This window comes from Hetaerina americana, unplaced genomic scaffold (assembly GCF_022747635.1).
Source record: "Hetaerina americana unplaced genomic scaffold, ioHetAmer1.1.p SCAF_5, whole genome shotgun sequence".
In the NCBI taxonomy this organism is placed as follows: Eukaryota; Metazoa; Arthropoda; class Insecta; order Odonata; family Calopterygidae; genus Hetaerina; species Hetaerina americana.
In genome coordinates this window covers 33,267,792-33,277,643 of record NW_027287095.1, presented here as the reverse complement: position 1 = coordinate 33,277,643, position 9,852 = coordinate 33,267,792, and the positions used below count along the sequence as shown (strand labels likewise).

At 40.0% G+C, this 9,852-nt stretch overlaps 1 protein-coding gene across 1 annotated transcript in view; it reads left to right on the top strand.

The window, feature by feature from the left end:
- Positions 1 to 368: 368 nt before the first annotated feature.
- Positions 369 to 9,852, top strand: part of l(2)34Fc (lethal (2) 34Fc) — a 31,142-nt gene continuing 21,658 nt past the window's right edge. The window contains exon 1 of the mRNA XM_071592874.1: positions 369 to 427. The gene's annotated coding sequence lies outside the window, so the exon portion shown is untranslated. The remainder of the gene's footprint in view (positions 428 to 9,852) is intronic.

Below are 9,852 nucleotides of genomic sequence, written 5' to 3'. Positions count from 1 at the left end.
GCGGAGCTCTAAGAGGTGTAGACGGGGGCTTGACCTCCCGTCGCCAAAAGCGCGTGCATACAACCGAATCCCCCACCGTTGAGCACCGCGACCCTTCCCCTCCGGTTGATTTCATCCTTGAAGCCCCCATCAACCAGTAGACATTCTCGCAGGCGCCGCGTCTCTCCCTCCCTCTCTCCCTACGCCACCCCAGCTGACGGGATTAGCCCATTAAATAAAACTGGCCCTTTCTCTTTCTGCTGCCCCTCACCCCAGACCCCAGTCGCCCCCTGCCCTCTAGAACGCTCTACTCCTCCCTCTCTTGCCCCCTCTTCCCCCTCCAGCCGCGGCACCACACCTGCGAATGGCCGACACGGGGAGTTGAGTCGCTTGAAAACAGTGGCTTTTGAACTTTCGTCGCCGAAGCACCTTCATCTTCAACCCATCGGTAAGTTTCCTCCGCAGTTTCCTATGGTATAGAGCACCCAGAGTGACGGCCCCGAGCCAGGGTTCAATTTCGGAGTGGGGCGATTCCGAAGCAATTTCCGATAGCTTAAGTGAATAACTTTTCCCACGACGATCCGAAAGGTTCTGTGACATACTCTTAGTTTTCACTTATTTTCCTGGCTGCTGTGTGACGAGTTTTCTAGTACCATAAGGAGCACGACAGATAAGGATTAGAGGTCCAACATTATCGGCTACGTGTCGTACCTCAACGTGCGCAAGTCATCCGGTGGAATTCGTGGCCTCAGGATCCGGAGGATATTCTCCTGGGATGCTTCATTCTTAAGCCCCGAGGCCATCGAGAGTGTGGATTCGCCCGTCCTCTTCGTAGAATCTGTTCGACTTCCTGCAGGTGTTGGAATTAAAATGATAATTTGTTATCTCGAGATCTCAATAATAACTAATAATAGGGGAGAATTGGAGAGACGGATCGCATGGCTTTGGCAAAGAGTTAATTTTCATAACGGAATATCGCGACGGCTGGTAAAGTCAAATTTTGTTTTATTGGTCCGGTATTAATGCCACCATATGGTAAATTTGCCTTAATAAACGCCTAGTCTGGCGACATAGATTCTGTGACCCGCACGTCACACAGCTCAGCACGTAAAATGGTAGTACCTCGACTCGCGAAATAGTCACCTTCGCATGCGAAATTACGCGAATTTTGAGAGCCAATGACCACGGTGGGGGATTCGTGTTTAACAAGTCTCGTAAAGAAGTATTCTTCTTTATGATCTTTAAGGTCTTCCATTCCACTCAGTGTGATCCCCAGACGTTTTATGCAACAATCTTTGAATTCAAAAAGATTAAATAACTTCATTCTTCCAACGATTTAGAATGCTACCATTGAGTGTTTTACTTAGAAACGTTTGTGAAACGAATGGAAGTTGGCGATGAGGCTTACTCACTGCACCAGCTGAAATGATTGTCCTTAATTATGTTGCGATCTCGAGTTGTGCAAGGGGACCTATGAGCATGCGAGTCGATCAATACCAGAAATGATTAGTGGATGAACTTTTCGCTCTTCTCTGGGTGGTCAAATCTCCTCATAGAGTTTGTGATTTTTAATAATTCTCTTTGGGTTTCGTAAGTAAAATTTCCCATGGGAAAGTGGTCTGAATGGCTAAAATGTACCTGGCTTTTTATGAGTAACTCAAATTTAATTCGAATAATATTTCTTCACCTCAGTTCAAAACAATTCCTAAATCGTAAGAGACAAACTGAAGTCATGATTGGCTCCTCATTGCTCTGAATGTTATTGTATAGCCGGTTAGAAAATTATTAGCCATTTACGTGATATCTACGTTAGAGATATCGTGGCCCTTATCATACTTGCTCGTATGCACTTCGGATTACTCCTTACTCTTTAGTGTCCATACTATTTCATTTAGTTTACATTACATCACTTACATTTAATTTAGAGTCAGATGAGAATTCGTTTAACCCAGTGCATCACTTTTTCATCAATCCCATAAAATTTAGGACGATGGATAATTTGCAGAGAATGTTATAGTTAAAATGTTGCTAAAATGTCATATGAAGCATATGAAGTGAACTTATGAATCCGTGTTCATGCTCTCTTACTTCGAGAAGGGGCATCACATTAATAGCAATATTTTTCTACAATTTTTCAACGTTTCGAGGTTGATGATATCGATCTGTAATTATACCGGGAGTTCCTTATTACCACTCTTGTTGATAGTAGTGATTTGATCTCACAAAATCGGGATGCCATACAATCAGCAAACAATTAAGGAATTTTTAAATAAGGCGCGATGTCGTCTATGCGAGCTCCTTTTCAATGTAGCAGCAATTCCTTCCGGATGTACGACTTTAGTTAAGGTGCTTTGAAACTCCTTTGTTTTCCTATCTGCGGCGTTGATTATCTGTCGCTCATTCCTAATCCGATGTTTCAGCGCTTTCGTTAGGCGCCCTAATATCTTTAGTGCAAACGGCTCCTGAAAATTAGTTTAAAACGTTGGACTATCTTGTGATTTTATTTGACCTTTTATCATACTCTTCGCTTTAAATGTCTTAAACTAGTAGTTTCATTTCTCCAACGCCGGAGAAGAATTATTTTGAAGCCCTTTCTTTAGTTCATATATGTCTCACAGTGTGAAAATGTGTTTATTTAATTCAAATCGATATTCTTTCAGGGTAAAACATTTAAATTCCAGATTTGCTTGATTTTGTTATCCTCGACTTCATTACTCGTTACTCTAAAGTATGAGAGAAAATGTATCACCCATTGTACTTTTATTTCAGAATACCATTTTCGTCGTTAATACATATGTCGACTGGCGATTGATCTCTAAGAAATTGGCCATGGAAGAGTTTATTGGTTGCGTGACTTTTTCTGTAGACCGTAATATTTCTTATTATTTGGTACTCATATTTTTACGCAATCAAAACCAGACATTAATTATTCCCTGAATCCCCAATGCCAAATGACGAAGTTACGTTTCGCGATTGAAAGTAATCTTTGAGTCTTTAAAGAGAAAGTTGACTCGCCTGGGTCTAATAAGGCGCCGTTTTCGAACGTCAAGTGGTGAGTAAACGCGGTAATTTACGTGACACAATCGAAGCCAACGCCCTCGAAGTCGAAGAAGAGTTGGTGAAAACAGCCAGTTGGTCAGCTTTTTTCCACCGGGTGTGATCTGAATTTAACCTATTCGATATTCTTCAATTCGAAACTCCACGTCTGTTCAATGATGAAGGCTTTTAATCTTGAATGTTCATGTTGCTGTTATAATTCGCGGTAAATATTGCATCCCGACACTGTGAGCGACTGAATAATAGAATTGTCCGTTTTTTTAAAATTTCCTTCCTGTTAAAATTAGGATTAGAGCCTTTAAAGGCACGAGCCACGCCCAGGTCAAAACGAACACGGGAACGTCCCGTGTCGGAAAAAAATTCTGATATCTCAAACAGTTGACATTTGGTTAGCAAATATATTCGTGGATGTGGTCGGCAAAAACCATCCCAGGAAGGTAACTATGCCATTCGGTAATTTGAACAATGGCGAGCTGATTTTCTATTTCTCTCCTTCTGCCTTTTCTACCCAAGATGGAAAACGAGAAAGTGACTCGTTCCATTCGATTGTCTGAACTCCTTAAAGGGATGCCTAGGCTGGAAATTGACGCGTTCCCATTCGCTGGATAGTGAGCAAATAAATGTATGGTTAGGAGATTACAGCTGAGAGGGATTTTCTAGACTTTGAGTGCTTCCACCTTCCGTTTTCTGGCGTGCCTACATCTCTATGACCTTCCTCAGTCGCTGGTAGGCCGCTTAGGGGTTGAATACATCCCATTTGACTTTGTCAATTATCCCATCACCCTCTTCCGATCACGATCTCCGGAAACGTTCGTGGGACTCGCCCTTGCCCTACAGTCAACGCCTTTCAGGTCGATTAAGAATGATGTATACCCTCAATTACGTATACATTTTCGACCTCCACAATCGTAAACAGAATGAAACTCGCTGTTTCTCTAGGTGATTTCGCAAAGCTCATGGAACTTAGAAGAAAAATAATTGAGTATCGTGACAATCGCTTTGCTCCAGGGAAGCGTTTAATCGTTAAGAGACTTCGATCGTTCCCTTTCAAGGTCTTGAGATTTTTTTTCGAACGTGTTCTTTCCTAAAGAATCCATCCTTCATTAAGCTTCAACGTTGGTCTTTAAAACTACAAAATTGTCTTACAAATAAGTTGCCTGAAAAAAAAGACGCGCTATGTATGGTTGATCGTTTTCAACTTCCGTTTTTCTCTAACGGAAATGTATTCGCGGGGTGGGTTACGAATTCGGATTTATTACTCCTTCACTGCAGGAATGGATTAGCTGAAATTAAGTGTCAACAAATTTCTCTTCGTCTTCTCTTTGCAGCAATATCCAGCAGTTTCATAACAGACACCCTATTTACTAGTTGTAGTTTCGCGTGGGAGGTCTTCATCAACGTTTCAACACGAGTTTTAATATCCAATATTTTGTTAGCATTCCCTCCGATATCAATTTTAATCGTTTCATTCAATCAGACTGATTTTTAGTTTTGATATTGACATTCATTTCATTTTTCGTTATTATTTTTGCCCATATGTTTTTATTTGTCCAACTTTGACTGAATTTGTACTGCATTCAAGCAAATTAGATAAGATTAAGAAGTCAGACTTAATATTTCCGCTCTTTCTTTCATTAGCCTATAGCATAACAGTTGCTAGCGAACAAGAAGGAATATGGTCATTTTGTAAGACTGTAATGGAGCATCATATTAGACTTTCATGAGGGGGATTGACAAAGGAATTGCTTTGCAATATAAACAAACAATTATATACATTGTACAAAAACTACGGCGAATGGTATTTTGAAGGAAATGCTCACATTTAATCTGCAATTTGCTAAGGTGCTGATCCTGTTACCGACATCTTTCCACACACCGGAACTATGATTCCTTATATTCTAAACCCGAGAAAAAAGAAATAATGTCATGCACGTCAAGTCAAGTAGCGCGAAAAAAGATTATATATTCAACAAACTATAAGTTTCGGCTTCCGAAAATGAAAACTAAAAGCCATCACTCAATGCAGAAATATTAGTTGTCGAAATAGCCGATCCATCAAAGGAGATACATAAGATAAAGTATGTGGAATTCAAAATGCCCACTTTTCGTTCCCAAAAGGATACAAACGTTAACTGGATGTTTCAAGCATGCATCTTACGATAGACGTGGCGATACAATGACCCGCTGACCAACTGACGTACGAGTATGTGAAGGTGAAATTGACCCCCTGGCGAATAATAGTTCGCAGAATACTCTAAAATACATACTACAGACTTATTACTCTGACCTCATATCTTATCACTCACGCCTATTACTCTGATCTGCGTACTCTTAATTTCAAATCGTTGCGGCGAAAAAAATGTTTCATAACCCGTCATAATTTTTTTTATTTCATTCATACATTCTCTTTCTCGCATTTTAATCACAGCAGCCAAGAACGTAATCGAGACTTGGAGATAGGCGCCATAGAAAGCAAAGACAATAATTATACAAAACGTTATGCTTTTGCACTCGAAAAAGTAGCTCCATTACTGCCATTTCAATTTTAAAATATTAGTTTTTTTATAGAAGCTATGGCATGAATTTGATTGCTATTTCAATAAAGCGTTTGAATTCTGGAACTCTTCGTCGACTTCGTTTTCCATTCATATTTAATAAGAGTGGACCTCACGTGTTACAAATCGTTTCCTCTTTCTCATGGCCTTGAATTGCTTCGGAAATTTGGGGAGAGACGAGGAGATTGGCAAGGTTGCCCTACGCTACGGACATTACAAAGCCTATTTCGCCAACCAGCGAACGTTCATCACAAGGTTATGAGGCGAAAGCGTCATCTTTGTGTAGAAGAGTGGCCTCGGGCGACGGAATCGAGAGCGCTCGTGGAGAGAGAGATTGATATCTTGAAACTTGTCCCGTAAAAGGCAACTCGACCATTCCAATTTTGCGATGTCAAATTTTCTACTCCGTCTCTTCGAAAGCTCTAGCTTAATAATTAAAGGTGGTAAAAAATGACGCCCACTCGAAACATTTATAAACCCTATGAATATCTCCATGAATACTATTAAATACTACTTTTTCCGAATGAACTGTCAGCCCTTGAATAAAAATAAACCGAAATATTTTCCGAAGGATAGGCTTTTAGACCTAATCTTAATTTGCAGGGAAAATGTCTGATTGTATCAGTAGGAATTGGCTTCATAATGTCGAGTTTAAGGGAACGATCTGAACTATTAACCAGTTTGTTACTATTAAATAAAACACAATAGAAAAAATTTCACCATTCAAATATTCCATAATTAAATACTGCCCTATAACGTATGTTGTTGGATTATCAACTTAAAGACAGTGGTGAGACTTTGCTCGAATAAAACCTGACTTTTCCGAAAAAATTTGTTGTCTCAGGCGTAACTTTGTGGAATTTGCATAACATATTGAAATGTAATGAAATAATTGACTTTGTAATTCCACACACTTTATTTAAAAACGCGACCCAGGTTTCTACGTTGAACGTCATTATCACTTTGTAATTCCACACACTTTATTTAAAAACACGACCCAGGTTTCGACGTTGAACGTCATCATCACCTGATGATGACGTTTAACGTCGAAACCTGGGTCGTGTTTTTAAATAAAGTGTGTGGAATTACAAAGTCAATTATTTCATTACATTTCAACTGACTTTTCCGATTCTTTTGGTAATGGTCATTCTTTTCCGTATGATTTTATTTAAGAGAAATATTTCCGAGTCATTTCAATCGAAATATTATCAGCAGCTGGCAAGTTAAAGGCAAATACATTCCGGGCAGGCAACAATATTCGACAAAAGCTCCGCGGATATTACCTCTGCCAACGCCTTTTAGTTGAACTCTTCGTGCCCTTTCGGGATAGTTTGCTTGGGAAAATGGACTCACTAGAGTGAGTCCGCGCAGGGGATTTCCCCCTTCCGCCAAATTATTTGTGTCCGTATGGAAAAGAATAACTTGAAAATTTGCGGAACCGTAAAGCGTGAACAAGTATGATCAATCACCGCGCCTAAATATTTCCAGCCGAATGAAAATATTTCATCCAGAATCGAAGTTCCTTCCATGGTGCTAACTTTCGGTCGACTCTAGATGTCCCAGACGCTTGACCACTGTCACCTCCCGAAAGTATCCAGACTTTTTTGAGTATCCTACTTACTACCTTTAGACTCGTACTCCTTGACCGACTCCCGAATGGAGAAAAACTACGGTAGGCCAGCCAACCGACGAACGAAGGACGAGGGAGCAATCAAAAAAAAATAGCGGTGCCATTTTCATTCGCAACTCTAGACACTCGAAGCATCCGTCATTCAACTCTTGGCAAAAGAATTGAGCTGGATAAATATTTTACTCCGGCCGTGGGTTTGCTATCGCGCTCTCGTGATCGAATCCTTTAAAGGCGGAAGGGAAGAAGGTGCGACTCCCGCCTGGATACCGTTAAAGTGTAATAAACGTACCTGCTGCTATTAAGATTTAATCTACTGGCATTGAAAATTTTTTGATGCAATCACTGCTACATTTCTGAGACCCAACTAACACGCCAATCAAATGAATACTCTAAAACCTGCACGACAATAAGTCATTCTTCAAATACACATTCTTCTTGCTTCCCTTCATTACGTCCAACATGTCCATAATTCACCTACCTCTACCTCGTTTAACCAACCCTCTGCCTTTAGACCAGAGCCTTTAATAGTTTTTTTGCGAGTCAAATATATCCTGCATGCATCACTTCAGCCTTCCCAATATACGTTGAACATTTTAGTTTGATTTTCTTTCCATCCTACTCCGTACCATCATCCATCACAAAACCCTCCAGTCTACAGTATCTTCTTGATTCAACAACCTAATGACGATGTCACGGAGAGGCATCGCATTGGCATTAGGAAACTGTCATTTGACAACATATAAATTAATTCTAAACGAGATATTCCTGACGGCGACCATTTCAAATATCTTTGGATTTCTCCGATCGACATCCTCGTCACTCTCGTTACTTTTCATTTCAAGGGCCGATGCTTAAAATTGCACGTTGAGCATCGTGATGTCAAGGCGGGCAAGCACTGCGATGCCAAATGGCCGTGGCAGGTGATAGGTGTGTCGTATTGCGTAACTCAAACCAGGGTATGCAAATCCCTGAACAGCCATGTAAAAAAGGAAGCCTATTTCCCTAAACAAAACTTACTACTCTTAAACTCCAACATCATCCAACATTTATATTAGTCACGTGAAATATCTGATAAGAGGCAGTGCGAGATGTAGTGGTAGGTAATGGATGCCAAACAAAAAGATATCATGGATTCTATCGATAACGTAGCTTGATTTATCCGTAACAATACGTTTTCGTCGATATTCGACAAATGAATGGAATATCTGAGCCTTGGACGCTATTTTTCTTTTACTTTCATGACTCATCAGTACGTGCAATATTAATAAGTACCCCTATTTCGCGTGTTAAATCGATAGGAAATAAAAAAACAAACACTTAAGAAAGTCAAATCTGTCGCGGACTTTCTCAATGTTTCTTTCCCATGAGGCTATTGACTCCTTGGGTGGGACGTGAGTCGTACGTGGTGGCCAAGGTCGTAAACGTATGGCTACCAGAATGTCCTCTCCAACAGTCATTATCACCAAAAAAAACATTTACTATCAAAAAAAGAATTGGTTTGGCAAATCCTTCGGCGTTCGTAAAATTTACAGCGACTCTAATTTGAGGATTCCATTATACAAAAATAAGGTCGCTGGCAAAAAAGGTGCGTTGGTTTCAACGCAAAATGCTGTTTAAAACTAAATTTTCCACCTAATCTCGTGCAATAATATAATCGAAATAAAGATCAAAAAAAGAATTTATCCTTTAAAAAAATAAAATGGTTAAAAACACTAGTTGGGAATACTAATGCCTTTCTCTTAATTACTACAAATTGACGCCGACGAACGAGTCGATATTTTTTATTTGATTTAGCAACTAGTTTTTCTTGGAATCAACGTCCTGCTGATAAGAATCCGATAGCCTTTGTTTGCTAAGCGGTCAATAAAAAACGGTGAACCTCGAGCATTTTTATATTAACTACGTGTTCGCAACAAGTTGGCGAAACCTCACTCTACGTTGCCATGTTATTGTTTATAACTTGTTAATGGATTTCCCCAACCTCATGAAGTACGCGTCACGCCCATTGTCACGCCCACGCCAGACACGTAATTTCATTGAATCCCATTTCATATTTCCCATCGCCAAATCAAGGCTGGGAAGCAGTCGAGGATCGCAATAAGCCCGCAGTACAGCCTTACACGCCACTTATTCTTTTCCATTCCCCCGGAAAATCTATAAAACTAGTTTTTCAAATTAAATTTTTAAAAAATTAGAATATTTTGCACAGTAATGCTGACAACAAAATGCAACGCCAAAATTCAAGAGCGTCCCTAAATCCGTGAGATGAATCTAGTTTAGACGATAATAATAATTTCAGGAATTGGAATGCAAAAATTTTCAAAGTGTAACAATCATTCGCCTTGACCGGGATCCGAAGCCGGATGCCTCAACGCCCGGTCGAGTGCTTTAGCCAGTTGAGCTACTCAGGCAGTCTTTTATTCTGGTGTGCATTCACCCCCTGCCACACACCCTGGCGTGGCTTGCAGGGTACCACGCAATGTAAAGTGGCGTAAAAAAATGCGGCAGTTTCATTAAATTTGTACAGGAATAAGTACATTCGATACATTTCAGGTTTAACTTGGTGGAAATCCATTATCACTGAAGTAAAAAAAAAACAAAATAATACTTCTTAAATTTGGTTGAAAGATA